The following is a 26,416-nucleotide window of genomic DNA, read 5'->3' as shown; positions in this document are numbered from 1 at the left end:
GTAAGCTTCCTCATCTCACAGTATTGGCCTCAAACAAAGCAAAACTATTAATCCATGGGAGTCTCCTGCAATCTTACTAAAGCAAAGAACTGCAGGGATTTACAGCTGAGTAGGATAGTACGGCTCGTAATAAGACATGACAAATTACTACAGATTTGTGGACCTAATATTTTAGGGTAGAGTCCATCTAACAAAAAGAGTTTTTTTAAAAAAGCAAGATAGAAAGATATTAACATTAGTAAACACTAACCATAGCAGCCATTATTTCAGGATCTTAGGTATTTCATCTCCTTGGATCCTTATAATAATTTTTTGAAATATGTACCATTTCCTATGCTTATACATAATAATTAGAATGCTCAGAGAGGTTAGGTAGCATACACAGGCATGAAAGACAGAAAACTAAGTAGTGGTATTGAGAACTTATAGCATTAAAGAAAACAAGATACCAAGGCAGCAATATACTTTGAAATACTATTCACTAGCACTAGAATTTATTATTTGCTAAAATGGGTTTTAATTCACTTCTTATTTTGATTAAAGCTATGTCAGCAAGCAATAAGTTCTGACTTTGTCTTTTACTACTATTAACTGAAAAACATTTTCTATATCTGTTCAATATCTTGATGCTCTAACTCAGCAATCCTAAACACATCTTTTCCTTTATTTATGTTTATTCATCTATATAGGTGTAAAAGTAGCTTACAAAAAGGAATGCACCATAGAAAACAACAGAATTTGTATTAAAGGGGCCAGAGTCAATTTTAGTCATAATTAATTAATCTTAGCATAATCATTTATTCAACATATGCATGTATTGATCCAGACCTTGTGCAAGGGGTCGAGAATAAAAGATAAATAAATATAAGTCTACATTCAAGAAGATAACTGGGTAGAAGGGAAGATGTACCAAATTATTATTATAACAGTTTGATAAATGCAAGAAAATGTACGTGCATAGGGATCAGGGTGTAAAACAGCTTGGAGAATCTGTATGTAGCTGAGAATTCCATTAGAGTTGTAGATGCACTGAATTCTGAAGGAGGGATTAGAGAGAGCCTTCCTGGTGCAATTGACAGTGGTGCACAATTCAAGCAGAGTAAAGAACACAAATTTATGCAACTGCATAATGTTGCAAATATGTCTGAGGGGCTAACATATACAGGATGGGTTTGGGAGTGGAACAAGGCAGGCAGGCAAGGTGGAAGGGTTCCAATTGTCTTTGTATTCCAGACTATAAAATTTGAATTCTGACCTGTATGCAAAGGCCATCAAGAGTATGAATCTAATATTGAGAGGCCCAGAATCCTGAAAGTATCCACCATTTTCATTATATCTTCTAAGCAAAGCAGCCCTGGCCCTTCCTTTTGGGTTTCATATTTTAATCATGTGATCCTGTAAGCTTCACAACAATAAACTGGCCTGAGAATCAGCGCCTAACCAAAAAATTAAACATGAGAAAGCCCATTGTCTTATAAGGTAGATAAGGAATTAAAAAATGGGGAGAAAGGGATAATTTGAGAAGTATATATAGTTTGGAACTGAGTGGTCTATTGACCAGGTGAATGTAGGGGACAAGGGAGAAGCAATTCCTTAGTGATTATGGAAAAGTTTTCAGCTACAGTAACTTAAGGAGTGAATAATTCAGAGAGTAAATACAGGAGGAGGAAAGGATTTCAGAAGATAGATAACCAGGGTAGGCTGAGAGATGTCGAGTTAAGATGTCAAAATAACTGAGCTGTGTATTATGAAGAAAGTAGTAATGTTTTCTGAATGGAAAATTGGTTCATAAGGACCTGCCCAATATATATATATATATATATTTGTGTGTGTGTGTGTGTGTGTGTGTGTGTGTGTGTTTGTGTGAGAAAATAAGGCAGGTATTTCAACCTTGGATATTCCTATAACTATGAAATGCTGTGTACTTTAAGCTAAACATTGATATCAAAGGTCAGTTTCATAGTTTAAAAAGTAGTTCATGTTGTGCTATTTCATAAACACTAACCAAAAATGCACGGAATTAAACTATGCATTGCCTACTCTCCTCTCTATTCTATTATACCTATGAAAAGTTATCACAAAACTTATATGAGTCCTCTCAGTATGCTCTCTAAACTATGGATTGAGGAAATGTGGTTATGACCGTTAGAAAATGCTTTTTAAGAAATGTTCTAATCCACTTACTACTTTGTTCCTATTCCAGTCAATCCTGGCTCCACTCTGCCTTGTTCTTTGGACATTCAACTCCAGGTTGCCTCTCTGGTTTGTCCCTAAGGACCAGCCATAGGCTCATCTATTATAGACTTTCACTCACTGTCATCCTCTTTTCAGCACATGCCTCATGCTCAAACCACTGGGTCACCAGTTGACTCCAAACTTTTACTGCATAAAGTTAAACACTTTTTCCAAAATAGCAGATTAAAAAAAAAAAGATATAAACTCTAGCTGCATCTGTTGTAAGAGTCAATATAGCTTAGTAATTAAGACCAGAAATATGGTGTCAGAAAAAAATGAGTTCAAATTCCAGATCTGACGTTTATAATGTAAGATCTTGAACAAGTTACTTCAGCTTGTTAGCTTTCTAAGCCTCATCTGTAAAACAGGGATGATAATAGAAGTTGTCTCTTAGCTTTTGAGGTACGAATATGATAATACAATAATGTGTGTCCAGAATATAACCTGGTACTTAACAGAGAGTGAAGTTTCAGTATTTCATCTTATTTCATCTCTTAATCTTGTGTTCACTCATTATTTTGAATTCTCCATAATATTCTGTTATGAATTCTCTAATATATTTATTAGTGAAAGTCCTACCAAGTTTCCATCTTATAAAGCATCATCTCAGAAGTGCTTAAGTCACTCTTTAACTTTTGATTAGAAGTTTTCTCCTTAAAATGTCTATAATATTCTCATTTTCTTTGACTATTATATATAGATATATAACACCAACACTTAGATTACAAACCCAATACTCACCCTAACTGTCCTATTTCAATGCTATTATACATCATTAACTGACTAGTGGACTCAAGGCACTGCATCTTTTTTTCCCTGAAAAGTATTTTTTGTACACGGACAAATAGAGAAAATCAAAGTCTGAAAGAAAAGAACTTTAAGATCAAGGATCCAAATGGGTTATTATAAACAATTGAGTGTCAAAAAATATAAAAGAAACATTTCAAAAGGTCAAAAAAGAACCCTTATCATTTATATTGTTTCAAGTAGAATATCACATATTCAAAATGTACCTATTAATTTTCATGTGCTGCATTCAGTCAGCATGTTTGACTATTTTGTTTCATAATGTTTTGGCACAAAAATGTAAATAACATTGCACTTCACCTTCCCAAGTTCCCACAGTCCATTTTCTAGGTAATAGGGGGAAGAATACATTAACAGTTAGAAACTGTGCACATTCTGTTAGTTGAAATCCAAAAGTAGTTTTTAAAAAAAGTTTTCTGTCACAACTTGTTCTTGGGAGTTTGTTCCTTGCCAACTAAAAACTATGATTTTTCAGGAGAACACAAACTCTTAAAAATAAGACAAGACTACTATATCTCTGCATTGATTTGGACTGCAGCCCTATGAAAATAATAATTTTCTACTTCAAGTCAAGATCTAGAACCCCTGCTTTTCTATTTCAGATTTTATTTTCCTTGAAGAACTTCTGGAACGTTCCTATTTAGCTGTTTGGGGGAGAGAAGCCAGTGTTCCTTTCATTTAGTAAAATAAGATGTTCTCCAAATATATTTCAAATTGAGGATGAGCACTACTGAACGTAGTTTCACAACCAGCTACTTACAAAATGTTTCATTGTGATGATAAAGGGGAAAAGAAAGCTAGAAGAACAGGGTTCTAGTATTGCCTCTGCTGCTAACTATGTCTGTGGTCTTAGGGAAAGCGTTTTTCTAGGCCACCTTACCTCAAGTGTGCCTCAGGGAAGTACACCAGTCTGATAAGTTATCCCACTGTCAAAAATGCACAAGCGTATTACACACCACACAATTTCTTCAATTAGCAAATCTGTAACTTTGTTTAACCCAATGTGTTCCAAGCTTATTTGCCTATGTAACTATAAATTAGTGCTTTATGGTACTCACTTTGGGAAGTGCTACTACTTTATGTATACACTTACTAATCAGGAAAAAAAAATGAAGGTTTTGGAAAAAATATATATTAAGAGTCCTGTAAACTTTTGCATTGCTTGATTGCTCAAAATGTCTGTAGCATAAAATGAGAATTGGAAAATAAAATTTCTTAATTTTTTAAAAAGAATGTGGAAGTTCTGTTTATGAAAATACAGTGGATTAACTATCATAAAAAACCCTCTTGATATAAGACATTTAAAAATGTTAGGATATATTTTTTAATATTTCAAATGTATGACTGAGTTAACAAGAAAGTAAAAAATCTTTAGGGGTTAGCAAGGAGTGGAGGAGGTGGGGAGGATCCAACAGACAGAGAAAACCATAAAAAAATTTTTAGTTCTGAAGCCAGCAGCTCCCCCAAGAACATCTACCAATGCTAATAAACTTAGAGCTGTGGTATAAATAACAACATGGGGAACAGAAGACATAGCCTAAGTGTCTTATAAGGTGAGAAGTCATAATTGAGACTCCTCCATAAAAGTATAATACCTCCCCCAGTGTTATAACCTCAGTGAAATGGTAAACTAGAAATAAAACCCACCTTACATGGCACAGTGGCAAGAAAAACTATATGTCTCTTTCTGATTCTGATGAAGATTGACAAAATAATTTCCTTGAGAATGTATAACCTACCACAAGTCATTAGGATGGAAGTGTCATAGATGTCTACCAGAAACACAAGGAATGTTCTCTCAACCCAGGTCTCAAAGAAGTCTGACAGATAAAGTTCCACTGAAAGTAACACAAATAACACAACATGCCTGGAAATTGGAAATAAGTCACAATGAACTAGACAGAGCAGAACAATCAAATATTTCAACTATTCATTATCAGATCCAGTATATAAATGTATTTTTTTAAAAAACAAAAGTAGACATCAAAGCCAAATGAAAAACATCTATAAGAATAATCAGAAATATTTGGAAACACAGCTTCTAGAAATGAAATGAAATTAAAAACTTGGTGAAAAGATTAAACATCATATTAGACATAGCTGAACGGACGTTTAGTTGATTATGAAACAGAACTAAAGGTACTACTCAGCAAGCAATAGAAAAAACAAAGATTTAAAAATATATAGAAGAGAAGTTAAAAGGCATGAAAGATGAAGTGCCAAGGTTTAACACATATCTAAGTGGAGTTCCAGAAGGAGGAAATAGAGAATCAACTTTTGAAAGATTTTACAGAATTGATGAAAGATATTACTTCTTAGATTCAGGAAGTCTAACAAATTTCAAGTCAGATAATAAAAATATTAGTAAATCGATACCCAGACAGATATCAGTAAAATTGAAAAAAATAAAATCTAAGAGAAAAGTTTAACAATAGATACAGAGAAAAGATTATCTAGATAATTGGATAAACAGCTGACATCTCAATAGCAAAATTAAAGCGAGAGTTACAGATGCTACTGCAAATGGCCTTGTTAATATTCTGTAATTCTGAAAATAAAGTAAAAAGGAACAAAGCTGATCAATTAAATGAATAACTGGGGAAAGGATACCATTAGTGTTAAAGTAGAGTCATTACTAATTTCTTAACTAAAGTCTCTAGAGAAGAGAGTAGTGAGCATGGCTGCCTATTTACATAAAAGATGTCATAGCCATTTCCCATTTTTGTGGCTACCACCCCTTCTGAAAACTCAGAAATGCGTATTATGATTATTCAGTCAGAAATGCCATTTAGAGTCAAAATTATGAGTATAACACAAGCAAATCTTGCAACTCACTGAGTCTAATTGTAGCTTAAAATATCAGGTTAAAAGAAGACACATCTGACTGTCATATGCAGACAGAGTCTAAAGCAGTGGTTTGTAAACATGGCTATGCATTAGAACCACCTGGGGAGTGTTTTTAAAAACATGAATAGCTGAAATACACCTGATCTACTGAAACAGCAGCTCAAGCACAGAAATCTTTAATAAAGCTCTCTAGGTGATTTTGATACACTGACAGCTTTGGAAACTACTGGTCTAAGGGAACTCAGTGAAATCAAGCCTTGTGCTTCAAAGGCTCACAACCTGGTTCTTATCAGCTCTCAGGCTCATGAAAGCTGCTGATACACTCAAAATCAAACTGCCTTTAAGACTGAAATAGATACTAGAACGCCACTCCTTAATGTATATAGCTGTCATGTAAAGCACAAATATTCATGTTTCTATGATTGCTCCTTTTCTACCTATCATTAACTATGTAGAAACATAATTACAAGAAGAAACTAACAATTTACATCAGCAACCACTGTCTCATGGACCGGACAGCTACATTAAGTTCAGTATATTCCATCAGCCTATTTTCTTCTTGAGAATTAACAGGTTGCTAGTGAATGTGGGATCAGAACAAGAGGCATTAGATAAATTGAAGATCCCTTGAAATACCATACTCATTAAAACCATGGTTTTCAACAGGATACTAGAACATGCAAGTCTGTTGATAATGGCTAGCCCTATAGATGAGGTTGTCTGCCTCAGGAGCCTGCTGATGATGAGGCCAACAAAACTTGAATGAGATGAGATGTGTACAGATCACTCTACCACTGTAAAAATTCTTAGTTAACCACCCTAGCCCTGCATTAGAGTAAAACTTTTAAAATATATATCATTCCTTTCCATTCTAAGAAACAAGAACATATTTGTATTTCTAAAGTCAAGATGTATCTTAAGATACATATATAGTTTTAATGTGACTTAAAAAAAAATAAATCAATGAAGCCCCTGCCACCAGATAGGAACTCTTTCTTCCACTGTAATTTCAAAATTTCTGTGGTAATGCCTCATATTTACTCATCTTAGATAAATCTTTGACAAACCAAGTGTGGCCAGAGGGCCAAGATCAAAATAGTTGCTCAGGATCTCCACGTGTAAGAGAGGTATTCCCCAGAAAAAAAGAGAGGCTAGGCCAACAAAAGAGGGAAATAAGATATAAGTGTGTAAAGCCAATAGTTGCTGTATTCATAGTATTCTTGATTAATTCCAAAGGGAGTGTTTGTCAAAAATAAACCAATTAATTAAACCAATATGCTTATAAGAGCATGGCGGCAGCCCAGGTGACATCTTAAATTTATTTTTGGATTTTCTTAACAGTATGAATTTGGATGGAAGTAAGATAATATGTAAATACAGTGATAATATTTCTATTTTTTATTACTTCCTGCCTTTATTAAACTCTGGCCTTGATTGCAAAAACTTTATACTGTTTGTTTACATGGGACCTATGGAAACAGAATTAAGCCATTTATTCTTTCATACTACCATCTCGCTCTTAAAATTCTAAAGCCCAACATTCTGGTTATTCTTTCAAGTATACCAAGTTGACCTAGTTAGCAATTCTTCCAGACCTTTAATTAATAAAGTAAATTTACAGATAAAATATCCAGCATTGAATGGCAGTTCCTGAAAACCCAAATCAGTTAGAAAGCTGGTTAAACAAAATAGCAAGAAAAAACATTCTCTGATTTATTTTGTTACCATTTTTAAGCAAAATTATTTGTCCACACTGCATAGACAATAAAAAAGTTAAAAAGATAAAGTTTACAATAATGGTCATTTGATGAAGACAAACTTATGTTACACTAATTTTAATCCAGTAGTTTTACCTTTATCATAACAATTTTATTTTCTTGTTTGAAAAGGTAAAAGATGCATTTTATATAAACAGCGAATGCATTTTCTGTCAAATATAATTAATGTTTGATAAATAAAGTTTGTGAATTTTGTGAAAGGAAAGATTTTTGTTTGGCTTTTGAGCGATCTTAGCAAAACAGCTTTCTCTGCTCTTTTGACATCCGTTAGCTTCTCTATATCCTGGAAGCATTAAGTGTGTTATGCTTTCAGCTGGAAGCACATGTGAACAGATCTCAGCCACCTCATTCTATAAATCCTTTCAATCATTTGTAACATTCTCTGACTAGCAAATAAAAGGACTGCATCAAAAAAAGCAATTTAACTCATTGCTTACAGATGGAAATAATAAACATCAGTCATTGTCTAAGTAAAGAATACAATATTATATCCAAAACAAATCACACTCAAATATTTACTCATTGCTCTGTAAGTTAAAGAGTGTTTCTTAACAAAATCATTAGTAATACCTCAAGTTTCTATTTTCTAAGGTAAAGTGATCAGTTTAAATGATTATGTGCTGAAAAATAAACATGCGGGGACATAATACCCTTGACTTATTTCACTATTACATTGAAATTAATTTTATTTGCCTGCAAATCCTTTCTATAACTCATTCTGTTAGTCTACTATCAATTGGAATCATTCACAAATCTGAATTAGACCTTTAGAAAAAAAGATATTTTAATAAAACTCTCTTCTTCATATATTGGCTCACTAAGTATTTGGTTTTCCACATTAATATGTAGATAAAAGTTGTACTACAGTAGTGAAAATTCAGTGATGGAGAAATGATTATTTGTAACATATTTCATCTTTCTCATATTATATGTATAGATAAATCTTAATTGGAAGGCAGTCTTTGGGATCAAATGTGTCAGACTCTGAATTTTGCTTTTGGCATTTACTAGTTAAGGGAACTTGAATACCTCTCTTAATCTTTCTAGGCATCCTTCACTTCTTAAAAATGGAAATCACATGACCTCACTGGATTTTATGAGAATTAGATAAACTAATGAGTATAAAACATAGTACAGTTCTTTGAAAACAACAACAAAAAAATACACAATAAAAATCAGCTTCTTTCTATATTTTCCATAGAATTATAACATAAAATAGGCTCTTTCTCTTTAAGAGCTTCTGTTTCTTGGGGCCTTTACAAAGCAAGTGACCTTATTCAAAACCTAACTCAACAAAATCCAGGTAGATCCAGATGATCAAATCATGTTTCCAGGACCCTAACTTTCATCATGTCTTCTTTGCTATTTCTTGGCTCACCTCAAGCCGGCTCCCACCAAGTGGTAGCAAGTATGACAGCCAAGAATCTGTGCTTACATTCTAGTAGTTGAGCAAATCCAGCTGAAAAAGAGGTATCTTTCCCAATAATTCCAGTAAGGATTCTAGAAATTTCCCCTATTATCTTGATCTCAGAGATCACAGTTATGTACCTAACCCTGAACTGCAGGAGAATGTAGTAGACTCATGTTTCTTCATTACCACCTCAGGGAGGTGGTAGCAACCCTACTTGAACCATCGTGAGGAGGAGGAGACATAAGGGGGCCAAGTGCAAAGTAAAAGCTGATATAGACTTTAGAAATGTCTGAATTTTAAATATATGCCATAGGCTACACAGAGATCCTTCTAAAGAGAATGAAAACTTAATAGGCTCATCATCTTCTATTATTTCCATTTCGTCCTTTTTTATATGTTCTATTTCTTTGTGGAGACACTTTATTCCATTGCTAAGATTTCCTACTTTTTCCTTTGTTTCAAATGTGTTTGTAATTGCTTGTTGAAGCATTTTTATAATGGCTGCTTTAAAATCTTTGTCATATTATTCCAACATCTGTGTATTCTCAATGTTGACTTCTGTTGATTGTCTTTTTTCATTTAAGTTGAGATATCCCTGGTTCTTGGTAAGAAAATGATTTTCAATTGCATCCTAGACATCTTGGGTATTATGATACTCTATATCTTATTTAAATCTTTTAGGAGGACTCCTCTGACTCTATGCTGGCAGGGAAAAAGGAGTGCTGCCTCCCTAAGGTGGTAGTGGAAGCCCAGGTTCCCCACTTGGTCTCCATTGATACCCCGCGGTGATGGGGGTCAGGAGGCTCCTCAACACTGCTGGGCAAGGTGGGAATTCAGGTTCCCCACTAAGCCTTTGCTGATACCAACCTGGCTCATAGAGAGGAGTACCTGGTTATTCCTACCCACATGGCTTCCACTGACACAGAAGGTAGAGGGGAATGGCTTGTCATTGCCGGAAGATGATGAACATCTAAGCTATTCACTTGGCCTCCTTTGATATCGCCTTAGCATAGATGGGGAGGAGGGCCTCGTTACCACTGGGTAGGAGAGAGTGCGGCAGTCCATTCTCCTCACGAGCCTCCACTTTCACCATGGAGTGGTCCTCATTACTACCAGGCAGAATGAAAGTCCAGGCTTCCCACTTGGCTTTCTCTGACACCACCCCAATGTGGGTGTGCATGGGCAGGGTTTGTCTCTCACTTCAGCTGGACAGGGGCAAAAGTCTAGGCTTCCCATGCTCTTTGCTAGCAGAGGTGGAGTGGGCTGCAATTTTCTCTTGTAGTGGTTGACTAAAGTAGGGAGGTCATTGTCGAATAGTTGTCTGTAATTCCAGCCTGAACCTTCCCACCTTCCCTAGTCCTTTAGCAAGAGAGAACTCGCATTTCTTAAGGGCTTTTTTTTTTTGGTTTGGTTTGGAATTTCTTGGTTGCCAGCTTCTTCAATACATAATTTTGGATATGTGAGGCAAAAAGAAACCAGGGAACTCATTGCCATGTCGATCCTTGGGTCCTAAGATACTAAGCTGGCTTATCTTGTTCTCTCTATCTTTCAGAGTCTTCTCATGTTTATCTATAATATACACTTTTCCCTGAGATCTTGGCCCCTTAACTCTTGCTGCCTCAGTATCCCTATATCCAAATCCAGATATCATTTTCTGGTAGGTCTCTGTGCTACGCATCAAAAAAGTGGTACTGCTCCAAAGTATGGGGAAAGTGGAGTATAGGTCTCACCTCAACTTTTTTCCCTTCTCTTTGGGACTTGGACCCTGAAGTCCTAGCTTTCTTAGTTGTTTCTTAGTGTTTTAAAACAGATTTTTCAAAATTATCCAGTTTTTCTAATTGTCCTTTCTGGGAGGGTTGGCGTGCTACAAGCTAGTCATCCTGTTACCCAAAATGGAACTCTCAGAATTCTCTTACGGGTTTTTATATAGCATTCTACCTGGAATCCTCTTCTTTCATACCTGTTCTGGGCTTATAAATTAATTAGTATAGTGAAGCCCACAGAATCGGGACAGATTCCATTTGTAAAGTTTAATGGGAACTAAATCAAACGTTTATTAATGGATTATTAGGTATGTCTCATGGCTGATAGTCAGGTTGTGTGCAGTGGTATATTCATACTGATTACTAAAATATCAATATATTAATACTAAATAACTGCTGCTTCCATCCTCTGTGCCCTCCCACTGAAATTTCTAATAATCTAAAATGTAAAGGGCTAACACCTGGTAAGGGTGAACCACCAGCAGCACTGCTCTGATAACATGGCTAGCATCCTCTCATTTTTGGTGAGAGCCCAAGTTTAGCTGTTAAGTATTTTGATACCACTTCTGTGTGCATCTGAATCATGTATATCTAAGTTTGGTTTTTCTTTTATTATAGCAATTAGTTATATTTTCCTCTTGATTATTTCCATAGAGAATTGTTTGGCAAGGCTCTTCTATTTATTTGGATAATATGTAATAATTTAATTAGCAAAAATATTCAGAATTGTTTCTGCTAATGAAACTTATTTTAATTTCATCTATGAATATTTTACCTTTCAATAACATAATTAAAACCAGACATAATTGCCAGGTTAAGCCAAGTAACTTCTGTTAAGGCCAGCCTCACAGATAACAATTGTCTCTTGCTAATCAAAAATGTCATGCTGAATACATGAAACTAAGAACACTCTATAACACATCTTAAAGAAAATAATCATTGCAAATTTATTTAATAATGGCCATCTTTATTTTTCAATTATTCATTGTAATTTATTCTTGAGTTGTGGTCTCAATACACTGTTGTCATTATGTTTGACTTAGATAATGTGCTCACATTTCACAAGAACTTTATGTTTTGTGCTTAATACCAGTCTTAATCAATATTTCACTTATTAACTTTCTATACTTTCTAGTGGGTGACTTAAGGCATTAATTAAGTTATTATTTTTCTTTGAACTATATTACAAGTAGAAGTATAGTAAATGATTTTGCTAAATTGTAATGCAATGGCAAAATCTCTGCTCCCTCGTATTTTTTCACTCTGAAACAGACTGATTTAGAGCATATTGCATGTAAAGTTTTTATGCCTTAAATTTTTTCTTTGTATACTACTTTGAAAATGGTGCTGTGTGCTGCAAGTAAAAGGAAAAGTGCATGTAGATGTGTTACTAGTTCCCAGCTATTGTGATCAAGCCTTGGACGCTTTCCTTGGATCTACGTCAAGTTCCTGATTCCTAATTGGGCCCAAAGAAATTTCAATATCAAATTTGTACTGCCTTACTACAACTAAGCTTCTTTTAAAGCGATTTGTGAGACTGACATATGTGAAACTACTGTAAGAATTCATTTAATTGAGCTAATTTAGTCACGGTTCATACCCTTAAAGAATTAGTGACAAACAGGTAATCAAACTAACAATCTGACAACAGTTCTTTTCTATAGCAATGGGCAATGCAGCAGTTTATGCTTTTCTAATAGAAAAAAAAAAGATGATGTCAGTTTTGCATACATTCTGATTCACTTTACAAGGCAGTTTTCAGGTGTTAAAATTTATGTAGAAAATGCAAATTTTATAAGGGTCTAGGGGAGAATGATGGTGGCAGGAATGGATAGACTAAGACCATCTGGCTATTGGCTATGATTACAAATGAAGATGTTCCCTTATAATTGGTCCATATATGAATATTTTTCTACTAAGATGTTATATGCTAAATTACCCTGCACTTATGGAATCCTACAGACATATTAATATTATTTATTTCTGATAGTAAATAAAGTTTATTTATTTTTAGAGTGAGGAGATGGAGTTTCAGCATAATTAAGTGACTTCCTCAAGGTAACAAAACACATAAATAGAAAAGCTGATTCTGTCCCTTAGTTCAATTCTTTCTACTTGACCACAGTTTGAATAATGCTTGCATATATTCTAATAATGTCTAATAATGGTGTTCAGAAAATTATGAAGGAATTTTTAAATTGTTTTGGCATTATGCTTATAATTATATTAAATTTATTTTCTTCCCCAGCCCTTCCTACAGAAAAGATGAACTAGAAAAAGATCAAAGAAGATGCATTCAGTGGTCCAAGAGATCAGGAATTCACAGGGTATTAACAAGGGATGAGAGTTTCTCCCAGAAAAAAGTGAATCTAGTCTTCTGAATGTAATTCCCAGTATCGTTGGATTTTAATGATGTAACCGTGTTAGAAATAGCTATGAGAAAGGATGACCTAAGCTGTTCTGAGTGACCCACTTGAAATACTGGAAATGAGAATGAAAAGAATGTTGTTCATCCTCTCTAAGGGAAACACCATCAGAGGAGCTCAAGTCTCAGATAACAACAAAGACATGCCGTTGAGTGGAGCAGAAATAATATTTCACAAAGTTCTGAGATTACTCTTCCTGCATAACTGCTCTAAACTATCTGCTTCTATTTGTTCTGAAATCAGGCTCAAATCATATTGATAATACCAGCTTCCCATACTATAATTTTAAACTAAGAAGAAGGTACTATAGATAAGGAAAGAAGTATCCAGATATTGTAAAAGGCTTTTCTCACACTGATGCATGTGTATTCAACAAGCATTGATTGGGTCACATACCCATGCTCAGCACTAAGTATCAAAAATGAAAACGATATTACTGCCCTTTACAAGCTCAGAATCTAATTGGATTTTTGGTGCAAATTCATTTTATGTTCATTTAAAGAGAATTAATCAATTTTATTCACCTAAAATCAGAGTGATCCAGTTTAAATAACTGAAAAATCTCTGAAAAGTTCAGAGGTGAGAGCAAATATAGTATCCCAGCCTACATATACTGGCATTCGGTATATGGCACTGGTGCCTCTTCTCAATAATTCACCAATGGGCTATTTCCTTGAATAAGAAATAGTTAGGGACCTTCAGAGTTTAGCACTGGACCTAGAATCTACTTCTGGGAGGGAGTATCTAAAAAAACACCCCAGATATTTTCTCCTGAATTTCACCTCCCTTTTCAAGTTTTCCCTTCTGATTCTTACTCCCTTGCTAGGGAACTCCTTGAAGCCTCTCCCTTTGTTGCCCTGAAACAGATATGAACAAATTGGTTTTGTTCATTAGTTTCAGCTGAAATTGGCCAAAACTTTCAGAAAAGTTTCTCTACTAAATATTAAAGAAAACAAAATAGAAATAAGGAGACTATTTCATACACAGGCAAGCTAATTAGGATAATTTTTCTGACCCTGTCAAAGCTAGTTGGCCTGTGCAAGTTTTGAAAATCCTATCTCATTCTATACAGGATTCCCTGAAAAGGGTATAGCTATCCTCTAAATCTCAAGGACTAAAATAACCCCAGCACCAAAGTAGCCTGATGTCCTTTTCCTAGTACCAGCTGGCATTTACATGGCAAGCTTCAGAATGTTCCCACCCTTCTTAACAAAAGTCACAAGCGCCATTCCAATTTCTGGAAGAAACCTATGGTCGAGATGAACTATCCTCAGCACAGAATTGACTGAACCCCAGTATTTTACCCCAACATCATAACCACACAACACTTATGTAGGCAGAATTTCATATGGAAAGTAGCACCCTCACTCCTCCCTACAAAGGCATAGTTGGGAAGGAAAAGGCCGCCTATGGTTAGGAAGGTTAAGTAAAGGAGTAGAGTGAAATTTCCTGTTTGTTGGACATCCCGAGCTACTGTGATGAAAAGAATTTTAATGATGAAACATCTGTGTTCTTCCATTCTCCTGTTGCTTTTGCTAAATAAGAACATTGATAATTTAATGGGATGGATTTAATCTAAAAAGTGGCACAGAGGCCCATGGCACTACTTTCAACCTTGACAGCAATGCATTTTTTTCTGGATTCTCTTATTATTTTCAGACTCAATGAATCTGTGTGCCAACCAAACACATGCTACCTTCAAACTTTCTAGATAGTCCTTAAGATTGGAATTAAAGGCAATGATACAAATTTGGTGACTGCAGGGGCAAGTCTGCTGAAGATTTTGTTTGAAATCTTTGGTTAGGAAAGGAAGAAAATTTACAAAGCCCAAGTATTTACTACCTAATTTCTTTATATCATAGACCACAGATAATAGTCAAAATAAACGTGTGATGATATCTCAAAATTTTGCATATGCTTATCTTAATAGTCTAAGAATGGGAAGAAAAAAAACAGCAAAAATACTTATTTGGCAATCAGCATATGAGAAAACTAGAGAATTAGAAGTTACCAATGAATTAGTCAGGCACATTTTTTTAAATACGTATATGAGAAAATAAATATACATAAGATATAACATGACTATGTAAAGCCCTGATAAAGTATATTGAGAAAAAATAATAAATATACTTTAAACTTTCTAGGAAAAACAATACTTTATTATTTATACTGTACCTCTAAAAATAAGGTATATGCTTTTTCCCCCTTATTTCCTGGAAAATTTTTTTAAATATTAAAGTAATATTGTGAAAAGTTAGAAAAATACTAAATAAAGAAGATCAAAATTACCAATAGTCTTATCACATAGGTAAATTATTATTCTTACCATTGTAACATTATTTTGATGTATTTCCTTCCAGACATTTTTTTGGGGTAGCATATACCTCATTATATCAATTATGTAAAACTTGAATATTAAAAAACAATCTAAAAGCTGAGTTTTAGACAACAAGCTGTACTGTCTTGATAGAAAATAATATAAAAACAAAGAGATAAGTTTCATTCAATATTAAAAAATGAGCTTCAGAAGTTGTCATGCTAATTCAATGGTAGCAAAACAATTGCTAATTCATGACTATAAGCTTCACTTAGCCTACATTAATTACCCTTTTAGTTTGATTCAATCATCAGCAGAACTCCTGAACTTTTTAAGAATTTCATTCATTCTCAGAAAACAATATTTACTCTTTCTGTTTTGATCTGAAGTCACATAATCTACTGGCATGCCTGAATGTAACTTATACACTTCGTTATTAAAAAGTATGTGTGTGAATGTACATATGTGTAAATGTATATTTTATATGCATAATGTATCTATTTCTATGTAGTATGTATGTGTGTGTGTGCATATGTATGTATATGCATGTATCTCTCGTACTTGAGCATTTTATCAGTTTGACTCTTAGGCCTTGTTTATCCCTAGTGCTTGTGGTGGGCTGAAGCATTTTTCCTGAGCCTGAATATTTCATTACTACTTATATTTTATTATGATTTACTTGGCTATCCTTTTAGTCAGGAGAAAAGGTTATCAATCCTGGTGATGTTCTTTTAATTCCAAAGGAATGTAACATGGAAATGTATTGTCAGAAGCCCAAGGCTAAAACTATGCAAATATTCAGAAAGCCTTGAGAATAACTATCTTGGGTATATATAAACAATACTGACAGATTATGTGCATAACTAAAGAGAAACAACTAGCTGATAATAGACTTCAAGGAGGAGACTATGACTGTACATGGAGAAGAAAAAGTGAAATGAGCTCTCTTAGAAAGCCCATGTGATATCAAAATAAGCAACAAAGTCCTCAGCCTGAGGAACTCAATTCCTGAAGCATTCGGAAAGATAGAATCAGTGACATTGTATTTTTTTTCTTTTGGTGAACTTCATCACTGGAAATATTTCTTTTCTTTCATTTTGAAGATTGATGATGCAATTCTTTATGCTTTAATGAACTTCAAGCTGGCCCCTAAAAGCTGTTTCCTCAAAATATTTAAAACTTTTCGATGTTGGTGTTTTAACATTTAAAAACAAAATAAAAAAAAAAAGAAGAAGAAGAAGAAGAAACCACACTTGGAACTCTAAGTCCTGCCAATTTTTCCTTCCTGCCAAGTCCTATTAGTATAAATGAATGGTTTATTTTAAGAAATGCCTGATAAATTGCTCTACACAATCAGTAATGAGGGTACTGTCAGCAAAGGAGAATCATTTCCAAAATTTACTTGGCATTAAGAAACTAGTGCCTTCTAAGCTCAAACTGGGTTATGTGGCCCTAGCCCCTGTGGCTTTCATAAATCTCTTTCTTCTTCTCAGAAAACAGAGGAATCGCCAACATGTGTAACTGCTGAGGTTTCTCTGGGTCAGCTTACAGTTTCTGAAAACTGCAACAAAACCTGGTCATTTTCAAATTTTCCTTGTCAAGTTTCTACCATCCTTCACAGAGTTCTTTTTCTTCTTAGGCTCTGTCCCAGAGGGAAGTAGTAAAGATCTAAAGTTATTATAGTAATATTTAAAAAGTTAAAAATAATAATAATAATAATAATAAAAAGGCCAGGGCGAAACAGAAAACAGCGTTATGTAAAAAGGAAAAGGTCAAAGAGCTTCCATTTCTTTTAGGCCATAGCATTCACTCAGTGCCTGATCCATACCCAATGTGTCTTTGGAGAAATATAGTTGTAGCGATGCAGAGGCTATAAGTCATTACTCAAACATAAAGTAAAGGAAGGCCATGAATGACCACTCCTCTAGAAAAAGGAAGACAAATGCATAATTTAAAGAATCTGTGGATAACAAAAAACATTAGAGTTGCAATTCAACAATGAAAGATGAGAATTATTCTCACCGACTTCTGCATAGTTCCCCCATGGCAATATGCTCCTACTTACATACCCATCATGTGAAATCTGTTGTATTTTTATTAATGAATACCTGGAACCAAGATCTCAGAAATAAAAGGCACATGCTGGTGTTCTCTAGCCCCCAAAACCAATGGGAAACTACCTCATCTTAAAGTTTTCATTTTCTAAAGGGAAAAATAGGTGGATGTTCTTTTGGATTGATTACAGCAGCAACCCTTGCAAAGCTGTTGTGGGAATGAACAGTTTAAAACTTGGAGTCTGTTATCTGTAAAGCTTTTTCATGCTCTTTAGAGGAATAACATTATAAAAGTTAATGTGCAAATAAAATAAACAAATACCTCTAGTTTTTGCCCACCCATGAGCAGTGCAGACTGGTTCTCCTCAATTTTCCTTGGCCCACTTATAAATCCCCCAGTGATGGGTTTCCACTACTTTTTCTGTAAGACTATTTTCCAGTCACTCTCTAAAAGACTTCCACTTATTTTCAGCAGTGCCTGTATAATGTTTATGGTGACCCTGCATCAAAATCTTGTTAGGCCTCCAAGTAGGAGACCAAAGTGTTTCATACAATTTATACTACTCATATTTTGTATTTAATATGTTTAAACACTAGGATCGAAGTTCAGCGTTTAATGCAATGCAGTCTATACACAAGCTGACTAAATTACAGATGAGCAGAAGAGATGCTGCATACTCCCTCCAATCTTATAGCAAGAGAAAACATACCAGCTCTCCTTAGGAAATATTTATAAGTTCCAAGCATTCTTAACATCATTAATAAGCAAACCTCACAATGGTCCTTAGAGATCATTGATTGGAATTGATTCTCATTTTGCAGATGAGGAAACTGAGCCCTTGGAAGAGATTGGGTGATTTTTTTAAGGGCAAGGACATTACCAGAGACAGAACAAGCAGGAGAAACTCAGCAAGATCTAAGACCCCTGGGCCATCTTCCCTTATCTTATTCTCCTTATCTTATTATCTTATTCTCTAGCATGTTCTGAATGCTACCTACCTCCTCTTCACAAGGTTAGGGGTGGGAAGGCTAGTCAAGGTCCATGCTAACATTCCTTAGGTGGCTGGAAAGAAGCCGAAAGGGCAGAATAAATGGCCTCTGTTCATAGCTTGATTTGTACTTAATAAAAGCCATTCAGAAAATATCAGTAGAGTGAGTAATCTATCCTCCTACCCAATAATATCAGTCTTATCTTACCTACCACAGAAATATATTTCTACAAAAAAAAAAATCTACTTTAAGACTTTTGTATCTGATCCTAAGTTACTACTAATATCATATTTCATAAAGTATAAAGGTCAGGGTAAGAAAAGCTCAAGATTTATACCAAGTAGATCCACAAATTAAGCCAGCTTCCTCAGCCTAGAAGCCTGTGATCCATCTGATGATTTTCTGATTGTTGCCATAGTGCAGAGAAAAATGTAGAGTCTTTTTGTTGTAGCCCCACCTTACATTTGCATGACAGAGAGAATTCCTAGATCATTAAATTATGAAATAAGCCAATGGCAACAATTATAGAAAAAAATAAACGCAAATTTCATAAGAAATAAATGTTACAGTTAAATTTCTAAACATAACTTTAAACCTATTGTCAACTCTCTGGAGGCAGCTTTAGAAGTTGGTACTGCACTGTTATACTATTCTCCCTTAAGTCCAATTGATTTTTATAAATCTAATTCCAGCTTGCTCATTACGTTCCCATACCTTCAGTGGGGCTGGAAGCACAGGTACACTACAGAGGCTGTAGATGGCAATTGTGATATGTACAGTGTGATCCTGCAATCTCTGTCTACAGATGATTAAATCAATATGACCCTAACTCAAGGGCAGCTAAGCTCTAAATTTCAGTTGATGTGACATTATGATCAACGAATTGGCTTGGAACAATAAGCCATGCCCAAGTCCACTCTGTGGAATTAAGAACTGGAAAGCTAAGCCACTGAGCTTAGATAGCTAGGGCCATTACAGCTAACAAGCAGTGATAGGCAAAGCTAGGGTGGCCATTATGGCTCAAACATATGCTAGATTAATGAGGGAGCAGGGAAGGTGACTGTGAATGCTCCAAGGAAGCCAGGTGGAAAAGCAAGATGGGCATGAGATAGGGACATTATGATTCAGAGAGACAGAGATGGAAGGATGGTACAGCTTAGCTTCTGTCTTTCTGAAGCTGGTCATTCAGCTTCTCCCATGCACAAATAAATTCTCCTTCACATGAGACAACTTAAGTGTATGTCTGTTTCTTGTAACCAAAATAGCCTTGAGAAAAACAAAGCCCTCCAAGGAAATAATTAAAGACCTTCTGGGGTAGTCCCACCATTGCATTGTCCAGTCCCAGGCACTCACGGCTCTCCCCAAACCACAATAATGCCAGCACTCCTGGAAGCGGGCGCCCCTAGTGCAGCTCCTGATTGATTAGAGTTCTTCAAGCGATTTGGTCATTCTTCTTTCAAAATTAATACAAAGTATCACTGAAATTTTATACTGCTTACATTTAAAAGATGACGAAAAAAAAATCCCATGAAGGAAATGTACATAGAAATATGCCTATTCAATCTGGATCTAAAGTTTTTTACTCCAGCACTTAATAACAGGAATGTGTTATCTTAAGACTACTGCAGGAGTTTATCCTGATGTTCATGGAAAAGATAAAAGTGCCCCATCTGATGCATACATCCATAATGTACCTTTGTTTTCAAGCTCAGGAGAAAAAGTAAGTAGGAACTATCCCTGGAGACTAATGTCTGTTCAGGCACAAAAATATGAATCCTGTCGGTGCTTCATGTACATAAATCTGAGCAATCTCTCCAAATTAGTTAATAAAAAGCTGTCTACAGAAGAGAAGCATATTTTCTCACATCCCTTCCTCTGGTAGTAGGATTTTTAAGTCAAAACTTAATTTCTTTGCAAAGTAGTTTTCATAGAAGCATCCCTCATAAATCATTATAGAGCTTATAAGAATTTTAGGTCCCTCTCTATGGTTCACTACTCAAATACAAAGTATCTATATGTCAAGGTTTCAAAGTGCTCCCTGAGGAAAAAAGTCTGTCTTAGTGTTTCTCATATGCAGCAGTGTTCTATGGATGGCAAATTGATTTTATCTTCCATACCAACTCCAAATGGTTGTTTGAGCCCTGTGCCAAGAAGAGGTCTTTAAAGCCAAGCAGCCTCCATGCTTGGTGGGAAAGAGCCTAGGATTGGTTAGCAATGTCTGCCACAGGCACAGGAGGGAAAAGAGCCTGCACGCTAGATGCTGGCTGGCCAACCTTAATTTACATTTTCAATGTATAAGCAAGTGTTTGGTATAGTACTCTACATTTTTGAGCTTAGCACAAACTATTCAGCTTCAAGTATCCTTTTGGACAGAGCTGTCAACATTTGAAACTAAAATAATATGTAGAAAATAACACTAGTATAAAACTTTTTGCCTCTAGGTTCTGGAAAGATAACAGTAAGTAATTAGTAACTGAAACTTCCAGAAGAATATGACAACTTAAATCCAGAAAGTAGACTCTTTCTCATGATGTGAAAGAACTGTATGTTAGTCAAAGAGAAATAACTATAATTTTTTTTTTAAGTAATAATGTAATAAACTTGGGCTTGAATCCTAAAAAAAAAAGAAACATCTCGAATCCTTTTAATCTAAACAAGATTGGATTCTCCCTTCAGAACACATGTGCTTTTTCATTTTTTCCTTATTTTTATAGTTGAGAAATTGAGGCAGAGTGGAAAGGAAAAACTGATTCAAGTGTCCTAATGTGAATCAATAGCAGATTCTGAGCACAGAAAATAAGAGTCATTAAAAATTTAGAGCTGACTTGTTTTAGCCTTCAGATACCTTGGTTCCCCAGCTGACTCCGACACTGGCAGGATGAAGGCAACTGCTGGGCCGCAAACTGCAAACTGCAATATGGCCCAACAGGTTATTGGCAAAGGTTCGTAACGGGCAGGGCTCAGAAGAATGGTCAGGAGATTTGCTGACATTGAAGGACAATATATCTCCACTATATAGATTCTTTATAAACTTTGGAAACAGGAAAAGAAATGCTCTAACAAATCCAGAAACCAAACCTAACAAATCTGAAAGAAAGCCTCATTTATGTTCAAAGTATGTATTGAACGCCTCCCTCCAACATTATATGCAGATTTGATTTTGTGTTGCTACTTCCTTAAAGGAATTTGGAAAACTACACCTATATTGTCTAATTTGTACTTCCATAAGAGGAGGTAAAGTACAAAAATAAAAGGCATAAAGTGTGTCCATCTAAAATCAGACTAGATTTCTCCCCTCTAGAGAAGTAAAAGATAGGTATAGGGCAATGATTTTAGAATCAGACACATCAGTTGGAACACTGGTCCTGCCTCTCACCAGCTGTGTGACTTTAAATATGTCTTTAATCAATCTATATCTTGATTTTCTAATTTGCAAATGAGAGAAAATAGTGTCTACCTTACAAAATAATATATATATATATATATATATATATATATATATATTTAGAATAGTATATGTTAGGCACCTGTTCCAGTGTCTGACTTCGAGTTAGTGCTCAAGTTACTATTAGCTTATAGATAAATATATCTCTTATTGTTAACTGAGTCTGTTTATGGATGTTTACTTTCCCAGAAGAGAAACTGGACTCTGTGTCCTGACAAAGATCTCGAGTATAAGCCGGTGGCTGAGTCCAGAAATAAAATACATCTACTTATAAATCAGGGTATGTAATTAGACCAAAGACATCTCACTTATGAACAGAGATCATAGTGTTGGCTGGCCTTTAAACCACCTCCTTCTAGTTTGAGCTACATTAATGGCTATAGACAGTGAAGCAGGTTTATCTTTCAAAATCTTCAGAAATATACAGACAACTATTATGGCTCTCAAACATGTTTGTTTTGTTTTTTGGTTCATTTATTTTTTGTTTCAGTTTCACTATTTGGGGGCAGATTGAAATATTTAACTTGTGGAATAATCCAACATAAAATAAAACCCAGAAGTCTTTTCAAGGCTTTAGAATATAATCTACACACAAATATCATCAGCATCAGAAATAACCCTGTTAGGAAATGTAATTGGATTTAGGCAAGAAATAGTGCTTTTGGCCTATGGGTTTTACATGAGTATCTAAAAAACAAAATGTAGCAAAAATCCAAACCATCAACTGTTTTCCCATCTCCACAATGACTAATGTGAAAATGATAAATTAATTTCTTGGGACACTGGTATCTGGGAACTTTTTAGGATTAATTTTTAACTTCTACTCCTTAAAGAAAAGTGACAGATACATATGGATCCTTGTCCTTGTAGAGCCCTCTTTTATGTAAATTAGAGCACATCTTTTAGTTTTAGTTTTTTCTGCTACTTCTGAAGGCATTGTTTTCCAATATAACTTTTGGGCTCTTGCTGGACAAGTTAAATCTACTTCATAGAATTGCTTACCTTCCCTAGGATTTGTAGAAAGATTGTTTTAAAACTCTTGATAAAATGGAAGGAAGACTGACTTCTGAAACTCAGAAATAATCATAAGCTTTACATAATTTTGATGAGTCTTAAATTAGGAAAAAAAGAGAAGTGTAACAAAAGAAAAACTTAATTCTCCAAAGTCTGATGTAGTACATTTGCCCTCACTAAAATTTGTTCACCACATTTCTGTACAAAACAGTTTTATAACATCCATTTCCACTCCGATTTCCTGTGTCTCCATACATTCACCAAGCACGTATTTGAAAGCCTAAAATGGATAGGTGGAGTGTTTTAAGAGCTGACCTAGGAAGTGAGCACTCCTCCGGGAGCAATTTGATTGGTTAATACTAGTTCTGAGCCCACCATGTGAATCTTTATGACTACACAGCTTCAGGAATGAATTACTTGACTTCAACTTTCTCCATAGGGGTGCACACCTCAATTTTCCAAACTAATTTTCAAATATAATTACAAAAACATTACTTATTTAGAGGTCAACTATTCTACAAACTCAGCTACTTAGAACACAGACAAAAAAGCAAGCAAAAAATATCCATGTAGCCAAAAGCGATATCATAAAAATCTGCAGATTTTCCCTATCAGAGAGTCACTAATCATTTAGAGCAAATTTCCTGATTTTATTAACAATTTGACCACTATACTGATGTCATTTTTTGAGCCTACAGCAGATGAGAAGAAGCAAATCATAAGTGAGGAAGATAGACTAATAGAAGCAATAAACTGAGAAGAATATGGCATAAAAAGACACATTCAGAAATTATAGACAAAGGACAAACAACCCCATATGCCTCAGCAGAGCATAAGAAAAACATATATGTATATATAAACATTCCTATTGATTATAAAAGCAGAAAATGTTTCATTTTATTCAATCCACATTTAGAAAGCAAATTAAGTATTTAAGTCATTTTATAAAACTCTGTCAAACAAGGAAAACATTTCAAAAGGATTAGCATTTAGGATAAGCTCTGGTAACCTATCTATCATCTTTCTATCTATCAATTGATTAATCATTCTATATAGTATATTTACGTCTATAAAACAACTTATTCTCACAGGAAAAAAATAATTTCAAATACCAAAAGCTAAATTAATTGCAGTACATCAAATTATTTAATTTGAGAAAGCATAATACTCAGAAATGGGTGGTCTATAGTTACTAAAGAAATGCTTGTCAGTGAAACATGAAAATCTGTCTCTCTTATTTTTCCTTAAATCAGAAGCATGTTCTCCTCCAAAGAATAAAGGCTTTTATCTATAAATCACAGAAACTTTAAAACATCTGCAAGACTTAAGTATGACCTTCAATTCAGCAGGTGTAACAGGCATGTGGGAACCAAAGCCAGAAACTGAGCTTTCAAGGAGAGTAAGTTGTGTTTGCTCTTACCCTTACATAATTTTGGTGTGGAAAATGAAGGATAAGAAGGAAATAAGAGTAAGTACACACAGCTGAGAATAAAGAAGCAGGCTGTAAACTGGCTGACTTCTTCAGGAAGTGAGAGGGGCACTATTAATAATTATACTGGGGCAACAGGAATAGATAGAGACAGTCCCAGGTAACCTGGAAATATAGTTTTAGGGAGTAAGGTGAAAAATACTATGCTAATTACACATCTTCTAATAATTCTTGAGGTAGAAAATGGTGGGAAATATGAACAGTTTCTGTGATTATCATTCACAAAAGCATTCCTTAGAATACTCTGAAGAAATGGTTTCCCCAGTTCTTACAATCATTCATTCATTCTGGTAACCTCAGTTAGCTACTGTAATACATTACAATTTTTTTAATTTTCAAAATATTTTTTTCAATTTCAGTTGACATACAATATTATATTAGTTTCAGGTATACAATATAGTGATTAGACATTTATATAACATAAAGTGATCATCCTAATAAGTCTAGTACCCATACATAGTTATAACAATATGATTGACAATAGTTCCTATGCTATATTTATATCTCCATGACTGTTCTGTAACTATAAATTTGTATTTCTTAATCCTGTCCCCTTCCACTCAACCCCTCCCCCATCTGGCAACCATCAAAATGTTCTCTGTACATATGAGTTTGTTTCTGTTTGTTTGTTATTTATTTTATATTTCAGATTCCGCATAAAAATGAAATCATATAAAAGAGAAATCTTTTGTTGTCTGCCTTTTTTCACTCAGCACAGTACCCTCCAGGTCCATTCATGTTGTTGCACATGGGAAGGTTTCATTCTTCTTTTTATGGCTGAGTAACACCCTACAGCTTATATATACGCCACTTCTTCTCTATTCATTCATCTACTGAAGACACTCAGGTTGCTTCCATATCTTGGCTACTATAAACAATGCCACAATGAACATATGAATGCATATGTCTTTTTGAATTAGTGTTTTTGGTTTCTTCAAATAAATACCCAGAAATGGAATTGCTGAGTCCTTCTTTGTTTTTTGTTATAGCCTTTGTTTTGTTTTAAAGTCTATTTTGTCTGGTATGAATATTGTCGTGCCAGCTTTTTTGTTTTCCATTTTCATGAAATATCTTTTTCATTTCTTTACTTTCAGTTTCTGTGTGTCTTTCAATCTGAAATGAGTATCTTGTAGGAAGCATATGTAAGAGTTTTGTTTTCTTATCCATTCAGCTACCTTATGTCTTTTGATTGGAGCCGATAATCGATTTACATTTAAATTAATTTTAGATATGTAGTTATTGCCATTTTATTATTCATAGTTTTGATCTTTTTTTCTTCTTCTTCTTAAATAAGTCTCTTTAACATTTCCTGTACTGCTGATTTGGTGGTGATAAACTTTATCTCTTTCTTGTCTGTGAAAACCTTTATATTCCTTCCATTCTAATGATATCTTTGCTGGGTAGAGTAAACTTGATTATAGGCTCTTACTTTTCATCACTTTAAATATTTCCTACTGATCTTTTCTGGCCTGCAAATTTTCTGTTAAGAATCAACTGACAGTCTTACAGGAGCTCCCTTGTAGGTAAATAATTTCTTTTCTCTTGCTGTTTTTAAGATTCTCTCTTTGTCTTTAACCCGTGACATTTTGATTAGGATGTATCTTGATGTGGGTCTATTGGGGTTCATCTTTTTTGGGACTCTTTGAGCTTCCTGGGGTTGCATGTCAACTTCCTTGCCAGGTTAGAAAAGTTTTTCATCACCATTTCTTCAAATAGGTTTTTAATTCCTTGCTCTCTTTCTTCTCCTTCTGGAACCCCTGTGACACAAATGCTGGTATGCTTAATGTTGTCCCAGAGGTCCCTTAAATTATCCTTATTTATTTTTTTTTCTTTTTGCTAT

This window comes from Rousettus aegyptiacus, unplaced genomic scaffold (assembly GCF_014176215.1).
Source record: "Rousettus aegyptiacus isolate mRouAeg1 unplaced genomic scaffold, mRouAeg1.p scaffold_m13_p_13, whole genome shotgun sequence".
NCBI lineage: Eukaryota > Metazoa > Chordata > Mammalia > Chiroptera > Pteropodidae > Rousettus > Rousettus aegyptiacus.
Note: the sequence above shows the minus strand (reverse complement) of the source record.